The 24,667-nt window shown below is 42.8% G+C and overlaps 2 long non-coding RNA genes across 3 annotated transcripts; one reads left to right on the top strand and one right to left on the bottom strand.

Annotated features, from left to right (window-relative positions):
• Positions 1-7,954: 7,954 nt before the first annotated feature.
• LOC111094584 lies at positions 7,955-9,534 on the bottom strand. The gene is made up of 3 exons (XR_005385732.1): positions 9,446-9,534; positions 8,453-8,499; positions 7,955-8,114 (listed from the first exon to the last, which is right to left on the bottom strand). It is a non-coding gene; the product is annotated as an uncharacterized LOC111094584 (long non-coding RNA).
• Positions 9,535-9,613: 79 nt separating this feature from the next.
• Positions 9,614-17,775, top strand: LOC111094583. 2 transcript variants are annotated; one of them, XR_005385730.1, is made up of 3 exons: positions 9,614-10,275; positions 10,359-10,531; positions 17,654-17,775. It is a non-coding gene; the product is annotated as an uncharacterized LOC111094583 (long non-coding RNA). The 2 variants fall into 2 exon arrangements; XR_005385731.1 differs by lacking the exon at positions 17,654-17,775 and adding an exon at positions 14,391-17,644.
• Positions 17,776-24,667: the final 6,892 nt, after the last annotated feature.

Here is a 24,667-nt window from a genome sequence, read left to right on the forward strand (position 1 = left end):
TGTTCTGCTGCTTCAGTGAACACCTCTGTGGATAAATCATGATCTAGGATGAGGACTAGGAACTTGCTTTTACAAATGAGAAAGCACAAGTACAGACATCATCTATAGATTCTCAGCCTATGAAAGTGGGACAGCTATTGCAGTGTAGCCTGTCTTCATGCTTGACTCATTATAAAGAAGGAGAATGGAGATTTTCAACCCAGCCAAGGGAATAACACCATCAGAGCATTATAGACACAAGTTGTTACCTAGCATCATATTCATGTTGTCAACTCTTAACAACTAGATTAAAACTAAGAAAAGCATTTTAGATCAGTAGTTACAAACCTGACTGGCACAACATTATCACATCAAGAGCTTATTAAACTAAATCAATAGGTTTAAGGTAGAGTTTGAAAATCTGTATTAAGCAACAACAGAAAGAGAGGAAGGAAGGACAGAGGGGAAGGGAAGAAGGAAGGGAGGGAAGAAAAAATAAATGCAAAGGAAGTAGATAATCCTTCTGCTTTGAAGCAGACTTGCTAGCATTGCTTTGAAGTTATTTGGCAACTTCCCTATGATAACTGCTAACTTTGAAGAGATCATTGCCAAGATGGTTGACGTAGCAAGGCAATGTCACAAGGGCAGGAGGGCCAGTGGGACTCCTACGTGAAGTACTAGCCCTCTGGTGGGTCTCCTACCGAAAAGGAAGAACCAGGTAATGGATGCAACATAGAGTAATCTGAGCTCAGGTGTGGACATGGGCTCTGTAGCTCTGGAGCCCACACAGAAGGGACCAGCTGATCACCTACCACTGGCTTCTCTGGATGCCCTCAGTAACATCCATTTTGTGTCATAGATATGGACAAGGAGCTAGCCCTTTAACCCTGGCTTACATAGAGATAAGTTAAACTCAGCAATATCTCATTAGTGTGCTTGGGTACCACAAAGATGATTCCAAACTTGGCGATGGTAAAAAGATTAGAGTATCTGCTGGAAATTTGGGGTCAGCCATAAGCGTGTAGTTTGGGAGAGTCGTGTAAGGATCACCTTTGTGCTCTGGGATCAGGTCACCTTCTAAAGATGACATCAGGGTGATCTGGTTTTATGTTCTTCTAATGACTTCCAGACCAAGCACGTTCCACGTGCAGTCCAGAAGATGAAGCCTCCAGATGCTGCTGCCTGAAGAGCCCACCTGGGACTGACTCATCCAGCTGGAGTTCCCTTCTCCTAACATCACGGCTCATCATGAAAGCAGGTCAGGTCTGCCTCTGAGGTTGTGCAGACAGCTGGTGGATGATTCAAGAAGCAAATCCCAGCTTGTTCTCACTTCCCCCATTATCTGGCCAGCTCGGCCCCTGAGCTGGAACGATTTCCCCGCCTTGGGGCGGCCATGGAAGGAAACACATGCAATCCTTTCTTACGTAGTGTGGTTCTGCTGAGTGCTAAATACACTAAAGGCAAGATACCACCAGGGAAAGTGGGGTGTGCTCATCTTGCCTGGAAATGCATTGCCATGGCACTTGAAGTTACCCAACGCCAACAGCATCCTTCCAGAGCAATCAATGAGAGCCAGAGTTCAATAGGAAAGTGTAGCTTTTTCTCATTCGGCAGACCAAGGGGATGTATGTGACTTTACATCCCCATGAGAAGCTTCTCTGCTTCGGTGATGGGAAAAAGAAAAAAGGAGAATGGAAAGATGTGGGTCACCGGGGGCCAGGGCCAGGTTACAGCGAGATCTTTGGGAAACATTGCCACCATACTTCCACCCTGTCGCACTTCCCATCCCAAAAAAGCAGCATGGTACCTGGCAGGGAATTACTCAAATAGCCTTTGAAAGATTCTTTCCCTACTGATTTAAGTAGCAGGCTTTCACTTCAAATCAATATGGATAATAGTTTGGAGACCTGAGCTGACCATGCTACTGGCAGGTGAGTTTGCTCTTCACCTGTCAAGCTACTATGTTAGAAATTGTTTATATGATTTTGCAGGCATTAGTATTTGGCTATGTGTTTAGGGGTTGATATTTTGTGGTCCTGGGGGCTGGGTTTAATCTTACCACCCTTTTCTTAGATTATAGGGTTATCCGAGTTTGTCCCCTTCTCCCTTTCTCTCTCTGTACCTCTTCCACCTCTAACTTCATTTTTTTAATCACCTGCAGTTGATCATTTTTTATTCCAGGGATTTCCTGCTCATTTTTTATCCAGGGATTTTTCTTCTTTAGAATTCTGTTTTTTCTTTCTTGTGCTATCATGCTAAAGGGGCAGAACTGTGCCCACCTACCAGAATGTTTTCACTTTATTTCATTTATTTTTTAGAAGATGGGAAGGGAAGAAGGAGAGAGAGAATCTTAAGCAGTTTCCACACTAGCACAGAGCCCAACCTAAGGCTTAATCCCATGACCCTGAAATCATGAGCTGAGCCAAAATCAATAGTTGGATGCTTAGCTAGCTGAGCCCACCCAAGCACCCCAAGAATGTTTTCACTTTAAAATTCAATCCTCTTATACAAATCAAAACCACAATGAGATACCACCTCACACCAGTGAGAATGGGGAAAATTAACAAGACAGGAAACAACCAATGTTGGAGAGGATGCGGAGAAAAGGGAACCCTCTTACACTGTTGGTGGGAATGTAAACTGGTGCAGCCACTCTGGAAAACTGTGTGGAGGTTCCTCAAACAGTTAAAAATAGACCTGCCCTATGACCCAGCAATTGCACTGTTGGGGATTTACCCCAAAGAGACAAATGCAATGAAACCCCGGGACACCTGCACCCCGATGTTTATAGCAGCAATGGCCACGATAGCCAAACTGTGGAAGGAGCCTCGGTGTCCAACGAAAGATGAATGGATAAAGAAGATGTGGTTTATGTATACAATGGAATATTACTCAGCTATTAGAAATGACAAATACCCACCATTTGCTTCAACGTGGATGGAACTGGAGGGTATTATGCTGAGTGAAGTAAGCCAGTCGGAGAAGGACAAACATTATATGTTCTCATTCATTTGGGGAATATAAATAATAGTGAAAGGGAATATAAGGGAAGGGGGAAGAAATGTGAGGGAAATATCAGAAAGGGAGACAGAACGTAAAGACTGCTAACTCTGGGAAACGAACTAGGGGTGGTGGAAGGGGAGGAGGGCGGGGGGTGGGAGTGAATGGGTGACGGGCACTGGGGGTTATTCTGTATGTTAGTAAATTGAACACCAATAAAAAATAAATTAAAAAAAATTCAATCCTCTTAGGTGAAATAGGTACTAGAACTACAAGGCCCAGATACCAAACACAAAGGATGGATAGAGAGATAGATAGATGATAGATAGATAGATAGATAGATAGATAGATAGATAGATAATAGATAGATGATAGATAGATGGATAGATAGATAGATAGATAGATAGATAGATAGATGATAGATAAAAATAAAACAAATAGGTAATATTAACTCTCTCATCATTTCCAGGATATAAAAGTATCTCACCACGAACGCCAGCCTGACATCATGAAACATTCTTGAGGGTACCTGGAGACAGGCCACGTTTCACACCCAAGTGACACAACACCCTTCCTAGACTCACAGTCTGCCTCCCACTTATCTTGGGCTCATTCTCCAGCTGACCTATGGCTCATCACTGGGGCAGGTCCTGATCAGCCAGTCTGGCGGAATGTTAGTAGAGGTTGACTGCAGGCCCTGGGTGGTTGGTGTTGTCTGAGTCCAAGTCTACTTCCTTCTTGATATACTCAACTTCAAATCTGAGAATCACATGAGAGATTCATGAGACAAGATGTTGCTTGGACAAAGTACATATTTAAAAATGTCCTTTTTAAAAACCATACTCTATGAGTTCCTTAATAAATATACTCTTCCAAGCCACTGTGATCCTCTACGCTGTCACCCCTTACCAATAGCTAGTCACTGGGCCGTCATAGGCTGTACAACATAGCATCAATCCCTAACTCCTCTGTGCTCTGTTTCTTCGGTGAAACAGGAATAAAAATAGCATCTAGCATTTGTTGTGATGATTCATTAAATTAAAACATACATCACAGAATAGTGACTGGCAGGTAATATGCCATGGTATATCTTAGCTGTCTTTATTATTGACCATGACAGGATGTATTTATGGGTCTAGGTATTACAGGTATGGTGTAAGATGAGGCAAAGGAGCAATGTCTACAACAAAAATGAGCTTTTCCCTCCATTTTGTGGATAGGGAGTGATCTACTTAATGCTAAATAGGAACACTTCCTGACTGTTTGCACATTGAGGGCATAGGGTCTACCATTCGGATATAGCAAAGGAAGGACCCCTTCAGAGTGGACAGATTTGCAATGGTTTCAGGAACTGAGGTTACTTAGCCAAGTACAGAAAACTGGAGGAAAGACATGACCACCATCCTCAAATATTGAAGGGCTGGCATAGAGAAGAATAGTTATATTTATTTTGTTTGGATCCAGAGGACAGAACGATGACCAGCCAGATAGGAATTATAGACAGATTTGGATTCAACGTGGAAAGAACGCTTGGAGTTGCGGGAAGTTCATAAAATAATTTACCAGCAAAAGTACTGTGTGATCTCAAGTGCAGAACTTAAACTCTCTGTGCCTAGTTTCCTTTTAAAAAAAATTCTATTTCTTTATTTGTGTGTGTGAGAGAGAGAGAGAGCACAAGTGGAAGGAGAGAGGGATAGACAGAGTTCCAACGGAACAGGAAGCCGAACGCAGAGCTGGATCCCAGGACCCCGGGATCATGACCTGAGCCAAAGGCAGTTGCTTAACTGACTGAGCCACCCAAGCACCCCATGCCTCAGTTTCTTATTCAGCAAAATTGGAACAATAATATCAATTTTTTTCATTTTAATTTTTCACTTAAATTCAATTTAGTTAACATATAGTGTATTATCAGCTTCAAGGGTAGAACTTAGTGATTCACCAGTTGCATATAACACGCAGTGCTCATTACATGAAGTGCCCCCCCCCCCCCAGAATAATATTTATTTTTGAGGGATGTTGTAAAGACTGGTTAGTTAACATGTGTACAGTCTTTTAAATGGTGCTGGAATGCATTTAGCATTCGGTAGACACTAGCTTTTGAATAACTGCCCTGTAAGGTGGAGAGGGGAAAGTGTTATTATTTTTTATAAGATGGACAAGGAAAGTAGATCAATTATTAAGCAACCTGGTCTACTCTTAGACAACTGATCCGTATGACAGCTAGAATGACCCAAACTATCACCTGGCACTCCTTAGGTGTGCCCACAGCAATAGGACTCTCCACAGTCCCAATTCTTGGAGCTATAAACTGTATTGTATATATTTTTGGAGATCTCCACAATGCCCAGGCAGGCTGTGAGTCTTGAATAAAAACTTATTGTCTAGACATAAATAGTCATACCTTGTCATAGAATGAGTATGGACTTATGTTCTAGAATTCCAAGTATCTCCATATCCTTCACTAATCACGATCAGGGCCAGCCACAGTCTAACTGGGTGCCGGACAAAATCATTTTACATTTTTTCCTAACACAACAGGCCCTGCAATTTAACTTGATTATATACAACATAGATTTAATTGGAACTTAGCTGCGAATTAAGAACAAAGAATCCGTAGAATTGACTGCTCTTTAAATATAGTTTAGCTCAGCAAACTAATAGCTCTTCTATGGAGATGCCATTCTGGGTAGACCTTAGATTGTGGTTCAAATAGCAAAACAAACAGTGTGTGGGGTCCTCGCAGTATTGATTGTGATTATGCTATATGAATAATAAGCAATATTTGAGGACATTAGTCATTATTGGCTTTGCGTACTTCCTAAGCAGTCAATCCTAGAGCCAGGATAAACAAGCCCCAGGATGCCCTCCTGTTTTTTGGTTTTTGTTTTTTTATTTCACATGTGCTCCTACATTGGAGTAGAGGGGAGTTAGTCCCTCTCTAGACATTTGGTACAGCTCATTTACATATCTTTGCTGTTTTTGTTATCCAGAAATCTAGGGTGTTGATGAGATCTAAAATTCAGTGTCGCTCTACACGCACAAGAAGGGTGAGAAGAAAATGATACATTTATCCAAATGTCAGGCTCCCACTAAGGAGAAAGGGCAAAGCCATAAAGATTGCAGGGGCTCTGGCCACACTGCACTTCTGATGGACACGGGGGTGTGGGATGTGGGGCTATGCTTTCCATAGAGGATCTCATACACTCTCATGGTCTAAACATCACATTTTGGTCCCAATTCTTAATAAGTGGCTAGAGGCCAGGGCTCCCTAGAATGTCTTTTCTGGATTGTCAATTGTCTACTGGACATGATTGCCTCAGTGTCCCACGGGGCCTTCAGGACTGACCCACCCATGATCCTACTTCCTTCAATCTGCTCCTCTGTTTTTTTCATTCCTGTGGCTGAGTGGATCTCGGTGTCATTCATTAAGCCAGAAACCTTGGAGCTGACCTCTCTTCTTCTCTTTCATTGATGCATCAGTTCTGGTCACCATCTGGGTACCGTTGATTCTGCTTTTCTTCACTTTTCCTATCCAACCCTTCTCTCCACATTCACTGTGACTTTATCAATTTAGCACTTGATTGTTTCTTTCATGGACCATTGGGCTCCATGTCTAGGTCTTACTCTGCTGAGAGTTTTACTCCTTTCAGATATCCTCCACCCTACAACCATGTTGCTCTTTCAAAATGAAAACCCAAATATATTTCTCCCCTCTTCACATCCTTCCCTGGCTCCTGATATCTAAATGTGAAGTATGGCACCTAAGACCTTGCATAAGCCAACCTGTCATAATTTCCTAGTCCTGTTTCTCACCAACTTACATCCGTGTCCTATAATGTGGCAGGTTGCTTCAAGCCTCTGCATGGAATGTCCTTTTCTGCCTTCTCCCTCTTGGGAATAACTACTTATCTTTTTAAGTAGTTAACTCAGATACCATCTCCTCCAGAAAGCCTTCCATGGCCACCTACTCTAAGTATAGTTGACCACTCTCATCTTTGACTTTTCCACTTGAGCCTTGCATACATTTCCATAATAGAATTTACATTTATATTGCATTAAATGGTTTATATGGCATCTTAGTCCATTTGGGCTGTCATAACAAAAATGCCATAGCCTAGATGATTTATAATGTTCAACAAGCATTTATTTCTCACAGCTATGGAGGTTGAGAAGTCCAAGATTAAGGCACTAGCAGGTTTGTTGTCTGTTCTTGAAAGGTTGTCTTTTCGCTATAACCTCACATAGTGGATGGGACAAGGAAACTCTCTGGGGTTTCCTTTACAAAGACACTAATCCCATTCTTTAGGGCTCTACCCTCAGGACCTAATCACTCCTCAAAGACCCCACCTCTTAACACCTTCACCTTGGGAGCTCAGTTTCAACACATGAATTTGGGAGGAAGAGGGGAACATACACATTCATTTCATTACACAGGCCCTTCTTCCTCCACTCCTCCATAGGCCTCCAGGTACAGACCCTCAGTCTTCCTCATTTTTAAAATTCCAGTGGATTACCCAACATGGCACAGGACTTGGGCATCCACCAGCAAGAAAGAGAAAAAACAGAAGGCAGAATGGAAGCACATATGCAGAGTAGGAAGACAGAAAGGAAGGATCTGTGCAGCAGCATTACTCGAAGTGACAGCGAGGTGGAAAGCAGGGAGACTTATTCAGGGTTAACCTGGAAGTGAGGTTAATGAATGAGGATGAGGTTGGGACGAGTTTCCTGGCAGGGGAGTGAACAGAAAGCATAGACTAAAAATAATAATATATCTTTTTAAAAGACCAGAACTGGGGGCATAGTGTCAGGCTTTGCTCTCAGCCCCCAAGCCCCTGAGTGGTGGTCTTTAAGCACAGAAGATCTCTGTCTGAAAATCATACCATAAATTTAGATTCCAATATTCCAATGCGGTCTTTCCACTAAAGGAGTATATGGATTTTTCAAACCACTGAAAAGTAAAACATCAGGACCCAAGTTTTACTGCTTAGTGAGTAACAGTGCCCCTCATTAAAATAAGTTTTTCACACATCTGGTCAATGTTTAGACACAATGGCTTTTGCATTCCATTTTCTTCTTTCCTTCTTGAGGTAACAGTTTGCATGCCGAATCGGGTAGTAGTTTGGTTTTGTTTATTCCTGGAGAATCAAGCAAATCACAGTGTCAGAGGAACACAGAGAGCAAGGCTTTCTGCTTCATTTATTAACTGAGGGCTTTCCTATCCCAGGCCATAGCCTGGAGGTACACTCACGGAGCTTAATCCTGAGAGACAGCCCTGCCACTGCCGCTTACTGTCCAGCTGGAAGACCACACCAACCCAGGCCCTGCTCCAGGGCCATGCATTCACCAACCCAAACAATGGCAAACTGCCTTCTTCTCTGCTAGGCTGGACTTCCAAGACCAAAGTCCCCAGGGGGGACCCCCTCTTTGCCCACTTGCCCAGAGTGCCTCCTCCTTATCTGAGGAAAAAGCAGACCTTCAGCTCTCCAGAAGTATGTCTTCAGAGAAAATCCACTTTCATACCTGGAATTAAATAAAGCCCCTCCGTGTTGTAGCTGAATACCAGATAATTCTGGAAAGAACCTTTAATGAACAATCTTGAGCCGGACCCAGATAATCTACCAGAAGCACAAACAAGTAAGGAGCTTGAGGTCCAGAACCCAGAATTGGCCACTGCTGCCTTCTGGGCCACCAGGGAAGGCTAAGCCCTCAGCAATGACTCCATCCATGGGCCAAAGCAACAGGAAGCCAGAGATGATAGCAATAGAAGCGGAAAACGAGGTTTTCTCCCCCTCGTCTGGATGCAGTGTCCCCTTCCTGGGAACTCCTGGGTGTGTAACTGGCCCTCACTTGAATCCTGTCACTAACTTGTGTTATAGTTTGCTTGCTGGGTAACCGAGCAACTTGATAAGAAGATGCGGATAAAAGTATCAACTTATTGCATTACTATAAGAAATAAATCCTTAGTGTTTTTGCAGAAGTGTCTAGCTAAGTCAGTATCTGGAAAGAAGCAGGATCTTAAAAATTCTGTTGTTCTTCCTTTCTTGACAAGTGTGTAGCACTGTGGCTAAGAGCATGGACCCTGCCGTCTGACAGCTGTGGTTAAAATCTGGCTCCGCTAAAAAAAAAAAAAAAAAAAAAAAAATCTGGCTCCACTGAACTAGCTCAGTGGTTTTAGGCATATTTCTTATCTTTCTTTTCACCTCGGTTTTTCACTGTATAAGAACCATAGACCTAATTCCAATAGGATATTACAAGGATTTAAATAAATTACTATATGTGATGTGCTTGGAACAATATTGACCATATGTGTGGTAAGTGTTACAAAGCTGAGCTCTTATCATCATTCTCCTCCTCATGTAGGAACGATTCATTTATGCAGTCTCACAGGGCCAGAAGAGCATTACTACCTCCGTGGCAGGTGCTCAATATCTCTCTGTGAATTGAATGAATGAGCAGATGGACTAACCTTTCTTTCGACATTGTAGGTATTTCACAATGCATTTTGTAACATTTTCATTCAGATAAGAAATGTTTAATGAGGGTCTTCTACATGCTATGCACTGTGCTAGGTTGCAGGGATACCATACCTCACAAAGTCCTTTATGACTTGTAGTCTCAACTCGGAGGTCTTAGCTGTCCTCTAGTCCTGGCACACTGCTAAACAGTTGAGGGCATTGAGGCCCAGAGAAGACAAGGAATTTGGGGAAGGTGATAGCTTATAGACCCATTGCCTGGTTTTAGAATCCATGGGTCAACACCCCATTTTGTTAGATGAGATTGGTTTAGTTCAATGTCCTGGTTGGTATGAGAGGCAATCCAGCCTAGTGGAAAGAGTTTGGCTGTTGAGTTAGACAAAATCTAGCCCCACCATGTACCAGTTGGAGCACTAGGCAATATGCTTCAACCATCTTGGCTTTGGGCTCTTCCATACAACGGAGTTTTCACTTCTGTCTCATCTCTAGGAGACTTCATATTGCAGAGTTGCAGAATGAGAACTGGGAGACACACATGTCCCACATGGTGTCTTCATTTTTTTGCTTTTAATTGAATTTGTTGCAGACATTTAACAATTTATATAAACCCTGATGTCTAGCTCCTCTTGGCAAGTCAGAAGTCCTGGCAGCACCCGTTAGCAGGAGCAAACAGCTGCCCCCTTGGATGGAAGACAAGCCTCCCAATGTGGCACAGTCCCCTCCTTTCTCCGTTCTTTTCTTACAGCTGGTCTGCTTCGCTCCTTGACCCACCTACCTGACCTCAGTAAGCATGTCCATTTTCAGGGCCTCCTGCGGAGATGAGGTATATCAGGGGGGAACATTATTGTAAATGATCGAGAAGCTTTCCTTACTTTTAATTTAAAATGTTATTTGCTTCCTTTGTAGAGCCATGGGATTGTTTTCTCCAGACAGATGACTTTTTCCTGTTAGCTTCACAGGAGATTTAGGAGGCACGAGGATAGTAAGATGAAAATGGAGCAATATGGGTACAGCAACATAGATGCTGCAACTTCCCGAGTCACCTCTGCCCCAGCACAAGGCAGAAAGAAGAGGGAGAGGTGAGCCACTCCACCAACCCAGGGAGCAAGGGGCTGGTAGGGGCCTCATGAAGAATGGCAATTTGGCAGGACACTTGATTTCCTTCTTTCCTAGAGCCAACATGTTTTATTTATAACTAAGCTCCTAGAGCCCCTTCATGTTAAATCAGTAACTGAGAGATCTGCAGGGTTCAAAGTAGGAAGTGGCTTTCTAGACATCTGGACTAGAAAGCTGTCTGATGCAAAAGAGAGCCATGGCCTGGGGGGCTGGAAGTCTTGAGTCCTCATTCTGGCACTGATGGGCTGTGTTGCCTTTGAAAGTCACGTCGTCCCAGTTCAACCCACTTTTTCTTTTTTTAAAGATTATATTTATTTATTCATGAGAGACACACAGAGAGAGGCAGAGACACAGGCAGAGGGAGAAGCAAGCTCCTTGTGGGGAACCCAATGCAGGACTCAATCCCAGGACCCCAGGATCACATCCTGAGCCAAAGGCAGATGCTCAACCACTGAGCCACCCAGGTGCCTCTTAACCCACTTTAGAAGCTACTGTTAGGAGCATCCAGTGACACAACTGATGTGTGTGTGTGTGTGTGTCAGTTTTATACATAATGCACCCTGGATAGCATGAAAGAAAATTCAGATCTGTCATTTGTATTAAACATATAATCTTCAATGCTTCTATCTTTTAAACTACTCCATGCTGATGAGACCAGACTCTGGGTCCAGGGCCTTTGAGGTGGAGGGAGAATGCCTCGGAGCCTACCACTGCTGCATCTGCAGGCAAGCAAGCTATCTAAGGGCAAGGGAGGTAATTGGAGAGAATCTTATCACCCAGTATTTCCAGGTAGCACAACAGAGCATGGGGGCTAGTAAGTAATCAGTGAGCAGCTGGAAGCTGGATTTGCAGTGCAAGCATGACTCCACCCTTGAAAGAAGCTCAACCCACCAAAAGAGCCCATTGGCAAGACACCCAGCAAATGAGAGGAATAGCAATAGGTTCAAAATTTGACCAGGTAAAATGTGTGATATTAATAGCCAAGATAATTTAAAGGAAATTCACTAGTTGAGTCCGTAGAAGATTTTTGGAAGATGAAGGAACTTGGAACCACTCCTATGAGGAACATATAATCATTATGCACAATCGAAAGGGGAAGAAAAGGGAAAGATGACCTGAGGTTGGCTTTAAATATGACTGTCATATGAATAAGCATTCAACCAGCCACAAATGGAGATTTAAGATTCATGGTAGAAGTCACAGGTCTACTGATTTTTTTCTTCATTTGTTTATTTATTTATTTATTTTCACTTATCTATACTAGCAATTAAGAGTTCAAGCTCAGAGCTGCATGCTTGCATTAAATCCCCACTTTATCATTAACTGGCTACATGACCTTCAGCAATTGACTTAGTCTTTCTGAATCTAATGGTTTTATTCTGCAAAAACAGGGATAAAAAGAGTGGCTATTTTGAAAGTTAAATGAGTCAATGCAGGGAAAGTAATTAGTATAGAGTCTGGTATACACTAGTCACTCAATAACTGTTAGCTATTATTATAATTCAACTAGCACTTACTAAATGCTAGATTCTGCACTAGGTGTCATGATTACAATGGTAAACGGCACACAGTCAGTCCCCAAGGACTATCCAGCCTAGAAGTAGATTGATATTTGCAAGAATAGTCCTGAGAGAGAAGCCCACATCTCTATAGGGATCAAATCCCCATCAGCAGCTGTTCTTACACAACAGCTAATCAGCCACTTGGGAAGACAAAGCAGAAAGGAGTCACACTTCAGAACAGTCCTTGGATGGGGTGACCATTAAAGTCCCCTCCAACCCCAAGAGTCTCTGATTCTAAGTTTCTTCCTGGAGATAATGTTGAATATTTATATCCCAATCCAGAGCCAGATAAGAGGCTGGGGGAGGCAGGGGGATGGAAGGCAGCTGCAGCCCTTGATGAAAAACCAATGTCAAAGCCCAATGGGGGGTAGGGCTTATGCCTGACCACGCGGCAATCACTAGGTCTCGTCCATTGGTTTGGTCCCATGCCTCCAGGCAGTGACCTCCCTGTACAACAGGCGACAGTCATGACTCCTCTTACCCCAGTGAGTACATGAGGTTCTTCAAGGACCTTTTAATGGTCCTGACCTTGTCTGCAATATTTTATACCTGTCACTTACTGAGATCTGTTTACTCTGAAATCATGGGGAGGGTGACACTGTTCTTGGAACAACATATGATGAATGTGTTCCTGAACCCTCACCCAACAAAAACTCAGAAAAGAGAGGCTGAATTTAGGAATATGTGCTCAGTTACGGGTTTTAGCCTTGTTTACAGTTTTGTTCCTCATCTGTGACCCATTCTTGGGAGCTGTGACCAGCAACATGATAATAATTTCAGACCCACAAGAAAACTGTGCAAAGAAGCCAGTTTTAGTCCATCGACCTGAAATACCCTCCTCATGTTACCAGCATGTGTCCTTAAATTATGAGGGAAAGAATAACCCTCTTTGCTTAGATGTCCAAATATTTGGAAATACTTGAGTTGAAGTTTTATTTTTAACTTGTAATCTGTAATAAATTAACAAATTTAATTGAATTTTTTAATAAGTGTAATTAATTTAATTTTGTATTTAATATCCACCAAAGATGATACATTGCAACCCAGCATTGGTATTCATAAATACACAAGTCCCACTGACAAACCCCCTAATTTGTACAATCAAATAACATAACTTTCAATACTAATCTTCAGTACTCATCATGCTTTTTTTTTTTTGACTCCAGAACTAGATGAAAGGCATCTTAAAGGTGGGAACCATATTCTATCATCCCTTGAAACTCACTCCATCCTTATTATAATCACTAGCAATTATTGACCACTTTTTATATCCAGGCATTGAGCCCAAAATTTCACATAAATTTGCTTATTTAAATGGATCCTTATCCCAAGTAATGGAATAGTTATCAATATATCCATTTTATAAAGCGAGAAACTCAAGCTCATAGAAGCTAAGTACATTGGCCAATATAAGACTGCTAGTAAATTGTACAGCTGGGACCCAAACCCAAGTCCATGACATTCAAAAGCTCATTCAGCTATGCTGTTATGCCATCATTAGCTTAGGCTAGGCACAAAATAAGTCTTCTATAGGTAACTGAATAATGATTATCCAGGCAGTTTCATTTCAGGAGAATTGACTGTGATTTGCTCCACTGAATACCTGGTTATTAAGCATGTTAAAAGGCAAGGTGAATTCTTCTGATATTATTTCTTTGTTTTTGTTGTCATTGTGGGTAAAGAATCCTCATTCAGGAAAGATTATGAGTTGACCAAAGTAAGAAATGTATTTACTTAAATAAAAATGTTCCACATAGTTTTGGTTTAGAAAGGTTGAGATTCAAATGCAGTATGTTGGAATATGTTTTGGGGTGGGGTGAGGTAGTGATGGTAGGGAGATGTATTTACAGATTATCCACCTTACGTTAGTATAGATTCTATTATCTGTTCTCCTCCCTCTTCCCTTCCCCACCAACAAAACAAACCAAAATGGGACCACAGATTGTCTCATTCTGCCTTGAACTTTAGGGACAAATTATAAGCATACTTTGAATATATTTTAGTTGGGACTTATGAAAGAGGGCCAAGTTCATGACACTGATTACCTAAGAACATTGCCTTATCTATCCCTTATACCAACTAAGCAGAAAAGAAACTTCTGGGTTTTTTTAAACTTTATATTTTGGATTCATTTAATTGACTAGATTTCAAGTCTTGCAAGCACTACTTTTGAAGACTCTTTTAAAGAGATCTCACTATTAAAAATGATTTGGGGTGGGAAGAGCCAGAAAAATTCTAAAGCACTGTTTTTGGCTTTTAGGTTTTCAGATTTTATGGTGCTATTGTCCAGACCACTCTCAAGGATCATGGGATCCCCTACGTGCCATATCCTTTGCAGGTAGTAGCCACATCTAGCACAATGTTGTAAATCCCTAGAATGAGAGGAAATCCATGGGCTCTCCATTAGAAAAGACATACAAATAATTAATAATTAATAATGATGATAATGATAATAATGAGAGGAAACAGGATAAATAAATTTTAGAAAAAAGTCAAATTTTTTAAAAGCCAAAAACAAAGGCAATGAGAAAGGGAGCAGAAAGAAGGTAACAAAAACCATTGGCATCACATGTCCTCTGAAATAGGGACAAAATGTGGGGAAAATAGGGTGTCTGGGGAACTGAGCTTGAATTGGGGGACTTCATATGGACTTTTCATGTTCTGGGCTTGGGACAGGTGCTTGAGACTGAACTTTTGGGTGCTAATGTCAGGGGAAGCTCCAGAATTTTTCTTACCAACTAGAAAATGTTGCGAAGAAAGTCTACACATAATAATATAGTAGAACCTAGAGAGTTTACATGTAATATTTGTTTTGACCATTGAATTATAAGGATCCATGATAGGCAGAAGATCTTTTGCTCAGGAAAGGATCATAATTGAGGGTTTAAAGCTGGTAGACAAGAAAAACTCATTCACTCACTCATTTATTCATTTTTTGAAAAACACTTATTGACCACCTACTAAGTCCCAGGTCCTACATCAGGTACTGAGTTTATATCTATGAACAAGACATAGTCTAGATACTCAAGATGGCTCACCTTCTAGAGAGAGAGAGAACCATCAACAGATGAGCATTCCTTATGCAGACTGATGAGATGTGAGATAGGAGAAGTATAAAGTTCTGAGAACACACTGGGGAGGAGCACCAACTCAGCCATGAGAGTACCTTGGTAGGTGAAGTGGAGTGTTTGATGCCAGGAACACACTTTGATTAACTTTCGTTGTTCTCAATAGTTAACATACATATAATGAAGTAATTAAAAAGGTCTGTGTGTGTGTGTGTGTGTGTGTGCGTGTGTGTATGCATGTAAAAAATTATCCAGAACTAGGGCGCCTGGGTAGTACAGCCAGCTAGGCGTCTTACTCTTGGTCTTGGCTGAAGTCATGATCTCGGGGTCGTGAGATCAAGTCCTGCATCAGGTTCTTCACTGAGCATGGAGTCTGCTTAAGACTCCATCTCCCTCTGCCCCTCTCCCTCTCTCAAATAAATAAATAAAATCTTTAAAATATACATATTTAAAAAATGATCCAGAACAGAAAGATAAGTATTGATATGGTGGTATTTAAATACTTGAGAATTCTAGTAGTTCTCTTATTATATCTTTATAAATGTCATGCATTTAATTAGCAACTATGGAGTAGGAATTGACACAGCAGGTCTGGTTGTTGAGTCATTACATGTTCAGGGAAGCCTGGAACCATGACTGACCCTTGGGCAACTCCTTGTGTTCCCTGTGTTACTGAATGACGATGTTGTGTATGTCCAGGTAAAGGAGGCATACTGTACCAGCTAGTCAAGACTTTGAATGATTATTTAGCAAGAGTCACAATGTATCTGGATTCATTATTGGGGGAGTTTTGTTAGCATGGATAGCTGCACAGAAGTATGTGCCTATATGATTAGCCCTCCTTGAAAGCTTCATATCCTGATATTGTAATGGCCTTCCCTGGGCAGAGGCATTCTACACGTTACTGTAGTTTATTTCTAGAGAAAAAATATAGACTGCATGGCCCCAGATGGGGCAGGACTCAGAAGCCTATGTCTCACATCCCTGGGCTCCCCCAAAGTGTATCCTTATCCTCTTGCCTTTGCTCTGAATTTTTGCTATAATAAACCTTAGCTGTAAGAATAAGTGAGTCTGGGCAGCCCGGGTGGCTCAGCGGTTTTGCACCTGCCTTCGGCCTGGGGCGTGGTCCTGGAGACCTGAGATGGAGTCCCACGTCAGGTCCTCCCTGCATGGAGCCTGCTTCTCCCTCTGCCTGTGTCTCTGCCTCTCTCTCTCCGTGTCTCTCATGAGTAAATAAATAAAATCTTTAAATAAAAAAAATAAGTGAGTCCTTATAGCAAGTCACCAAACTTAAGTTGGTCATGGTCTGCTGAAATAGCCTAAAAGATATACTGAGCAGCATTATGATTCAGAGAAGCCATATGATAGTTAAGGTAGGGTGAGGAAAGATGAGGGTATTAGGTGTTGCTTTTTACTTTATTATTTTCAACTAGGAGAAATATAAAGTTCTTTTATTGTTTTAAATCAAATTCAATCTTCTTGAAATCTTCACTCATCCAGGTAAATGCAAATTCTAATATTTATCATGACAGGCTGCTTTGTATCTTAGGGTCATAGAAGAGTCTTGGGGTCTAAACCAGTCCAGAGTTCTGAGAAAAGCCTTTGACCTTTAGTCAACACTAATTATTGATGGCCTGCTCATTGTCTATGAATGTAGACAGCTCCACTGTCCTCTGCCAAACCAGGGAACAGAAATGTCTGCTCAAACACTGTCCAACATGTGTAAGCAACCAAGAAACCACTCCCCTTGAGATTCTGACTTCTCCTTAGAGTCTCTCATGGTGAGGTTTGCATCACTGCTTATAGGACTTGCAGAATCTTGCCTTCTCTCAAGAAAACTCCTTCTCCAACCCCATTGGGATGTATGATTTTATTCATCCCAACCCTTGGATCTCCCCCACCCTGGAAAACTTACCTCTGACTTGCACAGATGAAGCTTCCAATAACAAAAACCACCTTAGAGAGAGATTGTTTTCTAGGGGTCTGGTAACATCTGCTTTGGGCCCTGTCACAGAAGCCACTAATAAATATTTCAGTCAAGGTAATAGAAAGTTTTAGCTTCCTTCTTGGGATGTAAAGGAGGAATAACTTACATCAGAAAAGACAATATAGAAATGAATCTTACTGCAAATTAGCTTGTACACTGGGGATACTCAGTCTCTACTTAATAGAGGAAATTAGTCTAGTGGACAAATTACTCCAGCACAAAGTTAAGGGCTAATGCAAGTGTCATAACAAAGGTGTATACACACTAAAAGCAGTATAGGGAACAGGAGGGTTTGGGGGACATTGTGGAGGTGCTACTGTAATGGAACTCAATGGGTAGGTTGGACTTGGACCAAGAGAGGCCACTTACTGTCACTGTCCAAACCCACCCAAGAATCCACAGTTCAAGTCACGGGACCAAAAACAGTTACCATCAACTAAAATCAAATGTTTATTTCCTCAAAACCAGGACCTAGAAGGATGTCTTCATGAAGCGGCCACATAGAAAGAGTGCTACTCAGTTGGGCTTTATCATCAATGAAGACATAATAAAAAGACTTGTATTTATCGTAGAGGAGCTTTCTATCCAATGTAAGGACTTCCCTTGGTACCAATATTATTAGCTATGTGTGGAGTCATGTTACTAAGCACTCCTCCTTAGAGGTCTGTAAGATTGGCACTGATGAGCCCTGTGGTAGAGTGGACAAGGTATCAACTGTCAGGTTAAAGAAATCCGAGCCCTGCTAGGTGCTTCGGGCAAAGTACTCCCCTGAGCCTCAGGTTCTCACGTAGAATGGAGATCATCATATTTATTTTTCAGCGTTGTTATGAAGTTTCAAAATAATATCTGACACATAGTCAACACTAAATAAATGGTACATAATATAATTTTCTCTTCTAGATGACACAAGTAATTTTTTGTCTGGAACCAGGTCACTGGGCTAAGTAATCACCAGGCATCTATCTCCTCTAGGCCCAAGACTTTAGCCACTGCTAATGCTAGTCCTCTTTCTCTTTGAAATAAGCTGAACTCTTAGCCATCCTGGCACATTGATCAAGTTTATTATCAGCAATTCTTCATTTATTCCCTACTAGCCTCCACTCTTTTTCATTACCCCCACTACCACTGGTATCTTGTCTGAATTTCCCTATACACTGCCTCTAACTTTCTTTCTCTCTACCTCACCATTTGAGTCCCATGTTCCCCAGGTAAGTACTCACTTAAGTAGAAGGCATAGGGCTAATTTGATCAATTCATCTATGCCAATGTTTTAATAAGCGCTAATGGGTGACCTGCCCAGATGGGTGAACATCATGTAGTGAAAAACTGGTAATTGAACACCCCAGGTAGAAAAAAAAATCAATGCCAAAAGATACCTTCATGCTAGGAGATCTCTCTATCAGCCAGCGGCAAGCTATTGTGGGTTATTTGGGGACCCTAGGCCACACTAAAGAAGGACACTCTAGGTTGTTTTCTGGTGTACCTACACAGACAGATCAACCTAAAAAGTACTGCTACTTTACCAAGGCGGCCAATCCATGGGCTGTGTAGGCTGAATGCTGCAAGCCACACCCTAGTAAGCCAGATGGAAAGACCCAGAGTCTTCTTCACTCAGGACCATTTCCTTGGTTCCAGGGAGTCAGACTTTTGGGATGTTGGGATTTGGATACACTTTGGAAATAATTTAAGCTTATCACTTCATTTCTTCTGAAGCTGATGCTCAGAGAAGTGGTGGGATTTGTTAGATCCCAGAGCTAGTTAGGGCTGGGCTGGATCTGGAACTCATGCTTCTTAGCTCCTAAGCCAGAACTGTTTATCCCTACCAATCTGATCCTTACTAGGGCTCAAGAAGAAGGGGCCCTTGTGGTAAAGAATCAGAAGACCTAATCTCTAGGCCATATTATCTCACCAGGAATCTGGGTGACCCACAATTAACTGTCTAGAACTCAATTTGTCCATCTACAAAAATGAGCAGGGTATTCTCCACATTGGCCTGTGTCCCTGGGCTGTTATTCTGAATATACAAGAATGTTTTGCTTTAAACAAATGCAGAAAAAAATATCAGTTGAATAAAGGAAAGAAGGAAAGAATTTAGAAAGTCAAAGCCCTCACACACACACAATTTATTCTAATTTACCACCATTTTCAGATGTAGAAGCCACTAATGATGTTCTCTGAGGCTGGAAGAGCACATTGGCCTGCACAGCCAATCCCAGAAATGATGGGTTCTTGCTGGAAATGATGACCCGTGTGCTGCACGCACGACAAGCCTTTGAGACAGAGGATCTAGGCATCTTCTGCTCCTGCTGATGGGCTGCCACTTCTGGGAGCCAGGCTTTGGCCTTCAGTCCCCGGACAGACACTGAAGGGGGATGCAGAGAGAAAGAGAGAGGAAGAACAAGTTGCCCACCCAAAATTAATAGGTCTCATGAAATGGAGTGCCTACAGGGCACAGGTGTCAAATTGGGATGGGATGGGGAGAGGGAGAGACAGAAGGAGGAAGGAAGAAAGTGGTGTGAAAGGGAGGAAGAAAGAGAATATGAGAGTTCAAGGGACATGGAAGATTAATTGGAAGAGCATACATACTAAAACCCAAAGCAAATATCCAAATGTCACCATGAGTAATACGAGGGACCCAGGAAGAAATTCCCTTGGGTGAGGCCGCACAAAGCTTGGCACTGGAGCTTCTGTGCCACCCCTCACACCTGGCCACTGTCATCAACTCCCAGGGGGAGCATTCTGGTCACCTGAGCTCCTGACTCAGAGTCTAACAATGGCTCTTAGCTTTCACACCAACCTGTATTTGGGAGATTGCCATTTCTTTCCTTCATTGCCCAAGATGAGCAAGCTGCTGGCATTTCTATGTCAGCCACAGAAGCTGTGATGAGGAGAGCAAGGAAATGCATGGAAAAGGACAGGTAATTCCTGCACAGCTCCCTCCGGAGATCTGCAGGCAGCATTTCCCCCAGGAATGTTCCTCTCTAGAACTCCATCATGTGAGCATCACTTGCCTGTCCACTGGGTCATAAGCCTTCCTTCTGCAGGCTCAGGTAAGTCTACAAGACCCCCAGACAGACCTTCTGTCCCCTCAATGGAACCCGCCAGGGTATGTGTGTGTTGTGAGCAACCTTGTCCATTGCATGGACCTGGCACAGGCACAAGCCAGCTCCATTCCAAGACCATGTGACACTGGCAGGGTTACTCACTTGGTTGCCCTCCAGCAGGGGCATCTGGGGACACCTCCCTAGAGTGACTACAGCGTTTATCACTGGAATGACTCAGCCCAAGCCTCCCTCTCCCTGAAAAGGGAATCTGAGGCCAGGGCCAGGGGCGGGAATGTCGATTAGACCCATCTATGGCTGCAAGAGCAGGGACTGCCCCTCACCTGGAAAGCATGAAGGACAGGGTGAGTAAAGGTCAGGTCAGTGGCTCAGAAACTCAGAGTGAAACATGAGTTTATTCCAGAAGCATGGGTGACAGGTGGGGCTTTGTGTCCAGAACCCCAAGGAGGATTCTGCTCAGTCACCTAATGACAAGATTTCATTTCAGATTTCCATTCGTTCCATCTTGCTGATTTCACTTCCTGCTTTATCTTGTTTCCGTCATGTCAATTACTTAACCTCAGATGAGAGGAGTTGCTAGAGCACAGTCTCGGGTGGGTGCTGTCTGGTTTCCCAGGCCATGACAAGACACAGCTTCCTTCGTCTGAGCAAGGTTGTATTTTGTCCAGATCACAGAGCTGAACCTGCACAGTCCCTTCTGTTTCTGTCATTTATGAGTTTAGGTCTCCTCCCACCAACGTGGTCCTCCAAGAACCAGCCTCCTCTTAAGGCTCTAACCCGCTGTGGCATTCAGCACAAGGATGAGCACATGGCGGACACTTGCTCAACACTTGTTGCTCAGTTGTTCTCAATCCAAAATGCTCCAGGGAAAAGGAGTCTTGCAGCCCCACCAGTTGCCAAATCCAAAATCTAAACTTATTTACAAGGAGGTTTTTAAGAACAAAACTGAAGCCCTCATTGTGCACACCATCTCTAATGCAGTTCCAGAACAACCTCTGTAGTCTCACTGGCCATGTTCCACCTGTGGGCCTCCCGGTTAGCTATGAGGTGCTCTCCTCATGTCACCACTAAAGCTGTTCCTAGAGGTCTACGATAAAAACCACTGCTATTTGTGTGACACTTAGTCACTTCTAAAGTGATTTCACAGGCACTGTTACTTAGTGCATCGCCATCTGTGGCAGCATACCTGTACCTCTCGAATCTTCCATTGTGAAGAACACACTTGGCTCAGAGACCCGACGCTGCCCTGGAAGCCACGACATGTTCGCAGTGTGGTCTGATGGCCTGTTCAGCTTCTCCAGCTCCAGCCCTATTTTATCCCACAGGTATTTCTCCTCCTAAATGTTGTTCCTCCTGTGATCCTGTCTTCACAGATGCTTCTTGAAGGACCCCCCTCTCTCCAGCCTGGCTCTCACGGTCCTTTTCCTGGGCTTCCAGAGCAACCCAGATCTCTCTCTCCACCAAAGGGCTGCCCACACTGCTTTGTGCTGACTCTATGGGTCTCCTCCTTGGGCCTGAACCACTAGCCAGGACGTAAGGAGATGAAAGCCAGCAGAGTGGGTCACTACTGCAGGAAGCTGGGGAAGGTCAAAGGGCTTGCCTGGTGCAGGTACAGTCAGCTGTGTCTTGAAGGAAGGGTAGACTCCAGATAAAGAGAACATGGTGGCCAGCATGTGACACAGAGGTGAACAGCATGGAGAAAAAATGATGATCTCTGGGAGCCTGATGAATATCAGTATGGCTGGAATGGAAGTGCAGAGACATGGCAGCTGGATTGCAAATGGCAACCTGAAGAGTTTTGACTTTATCCTGTACATAACAGTCCTCAAGCCAGTGGGGGGTCCTCTGAAACCACTCTGAAGAGCACTGTCCATTACTCACCGCTAGCCATACATGGTTAAATACATTTTAGTCTAAAGTAATTTAAATTTAAAACAAACTAAAAATACACTACCTCAATCACACACGGCACATTTTAAGGGCTCAGTAGCTCCACGTGGGTATGGGGGCATGAGCCCATGGTTGCCCCATATAGAACAGCACAAAGAGGAGTCTGGGCAGGGAGGGATAAAGCATAAGGAAGGTAAGAAAGCTAGAGGCCAGAGATGTCAGGAAATTGTCACACAGCTGACAGTGGAAGAGCTGGACTTGAAGCCTGAATTTTGTCACTTTTCACCAAAATGATCTCTAGATTTTTGTCTTTTCTCAACTTCCTGGAGCCAGTTGGTAAGGAATTTCATTTATGGCCAGATCCCAGCCCAGTGCTGCATGAGAGGGGATTCCATGGATGATCCGGGGCTACACTGAGATAACATGGGTATGAATCCCATTCTTTGTTCGGTCACTGCAGAACTCGGTGAATTGCATCATCCCCTTCATGCCTCAATTTCCTCACTGCTTAGTGGAGAGGATGCATTAATTTACATCTACAAACATAATATTAATATTAATTTACATCTACAAACAAAATATTGAGAAAATCTAGAAATCAATTAAGCAATATGATTTTTTTTTCCTAGAGAACATTTTTCTTTATTTCTTTTCTGTAATTTAAAAATACCACATGATGAATGTAAATAGTTTTTTTTGGGGGGGGGAAGTGCTGAAAAGAAGATGTAGAAACAAAAGCACATTAAAAAATGATAGTCGTTTACTTACACACATGAGTCTAAGTTTAAGAACAGTGGTAGTCAACCTGAGCTGTGTATTGGAATTTCTTGGGAACTTTTTAGTTTTGGTGCCCTGAAACCCCAGACTAATGAAATCAGGATGTCTGGAGGGGAGACCTGCACATGAATCATTTTTAAAACTCTCCACATGATTCCAAGGTGCAACTATGATTGAGAAGTACAGTTTTAGCTCACCAGGTTAAAGAATATATACCCCAGGCATGGATAGAAAAGACACAGATCACAGGTTGTCCATTCATATTGAGAAAAGAACCATTTTCACAAATGGCTAGCACTTGTGCAAAGTCACACACAGATATCAGCCATTGGAAAGGTCAAGGTGGAAGAGGACTTTGGCTGCCTCCATTTTGACCTCAAACATTTTAGTTGGGTTCTGGTTTCCACCTTGTCTCTGGGCTCAGGAGGAAGACCCTGTGGGCAGAGCATCTCCTGATGGGAACCCAAACTGTCCCCTCAATCGGCAGGGTTGGCCCTGAGCCAGCAAGACTCCACTCACCCGGGATTCACCCCCAGACAATGATTTAACCTTCACCGCCTACCTGCACATGTGCACCCACCTCTGCCCCACGTTTTCCTTCCATAAACCTAGAACTATTTTTGGAAATTTGGGGCAGTCTTTGAGATGCTAGTCCACTGTTTTCCCAGTGTTGGCCTCACTGAAATAAATCCCTTTCTTGCCTCACCTCTGTTGTCTCTCTGCCCTTGGGTTTTGTCAGTGGCAAGTGGCCAGACCTGGGCTGTTTGGGAGCATGGAACCAGCTGTTCTTGCTCTGCTTGTATCCCTGTGCACTGGCTACAAAGATAATGCTGTTTGGTAAGGAATTTGGAAGTTGCAGCAACTAAGCTAAGATCTCACTTATTTGGGGGATTCCATGGGGACAAGGTGACTGGCATAGTGCTTGTCCTTTGTGCTTTCCTCCTGCCTGTCCTGTTGGAGGTGATATACACACTTCTAAAGCAGGGCAAGAGGCCAGTTTTGTGTTCGCATAAGGAAACGATGTAATGTTACATATCTAATGTCCCTCTCAACTTCAAACCCACTCCCAACAGGTAACCACTGAATATTGCAGATGTAATACTTGTGCTTATACAATTTATATCTATATCTATATCTATAGACACACACACACACACACACACACGCACACACATACACACCCTGCACACCCTTGGAACTTCTCCTAAATAATTAATCGTGGATACTCTTCCATAGCAAGACTTTAAATTTCTCTCATTGTCTAATAGATATCTAGTATTTCCTAGTTCCAGTCTATAATGAAATTTTTGGATGTTCACCAATTGGTAGTAAGGTTTGCCCTCACCATTTTCTATTTCACATTACACTGCAATAAACTCATTTGTATGTTTCTCTTTAGCTTTTGCACAAATGTAGAGGATAAATCCTAAAAGAATGATTGCTTAGTTTGCCAAATTGCCCTCCAAAAGAGGCTGTGGTGATTTACATTTTCTTCCAATAATGCAAAGAAGTGATGGGCTCCCCACCACACCCTTCTCAACACTGGACTTTATTATTATTTTTTAAGGCTCACCTAATGGATATTTAAAAGTGCTTTGCAAATGATTAAATGCTAGGCAAGTACCAGGTCGTATGACCAGTAACCTTTTCTGAAGCCCCATATCGAAAGTAGCTGTCCAAACCCCAGTGGGGCAGTACCCTCCAAAGGGTCCTATTCTATAAACTGTCATTTTCTGGAAATAATGTTTCTAGG

This window comes from Canis lupus, chromosome 38, assembly GCF_011100685.1.
Source record: "Canis lupus familiaris isolate Mischka breed German Shepherd chromosome 38, alternate assembly UU_Cfam_GSD_1.0, whole genome shotgun sequence".
NCBI lineage: Eukaryota > Metazoa > Chordata > Mammalia > Carnivora > Canidae > Canis > Canis lupus.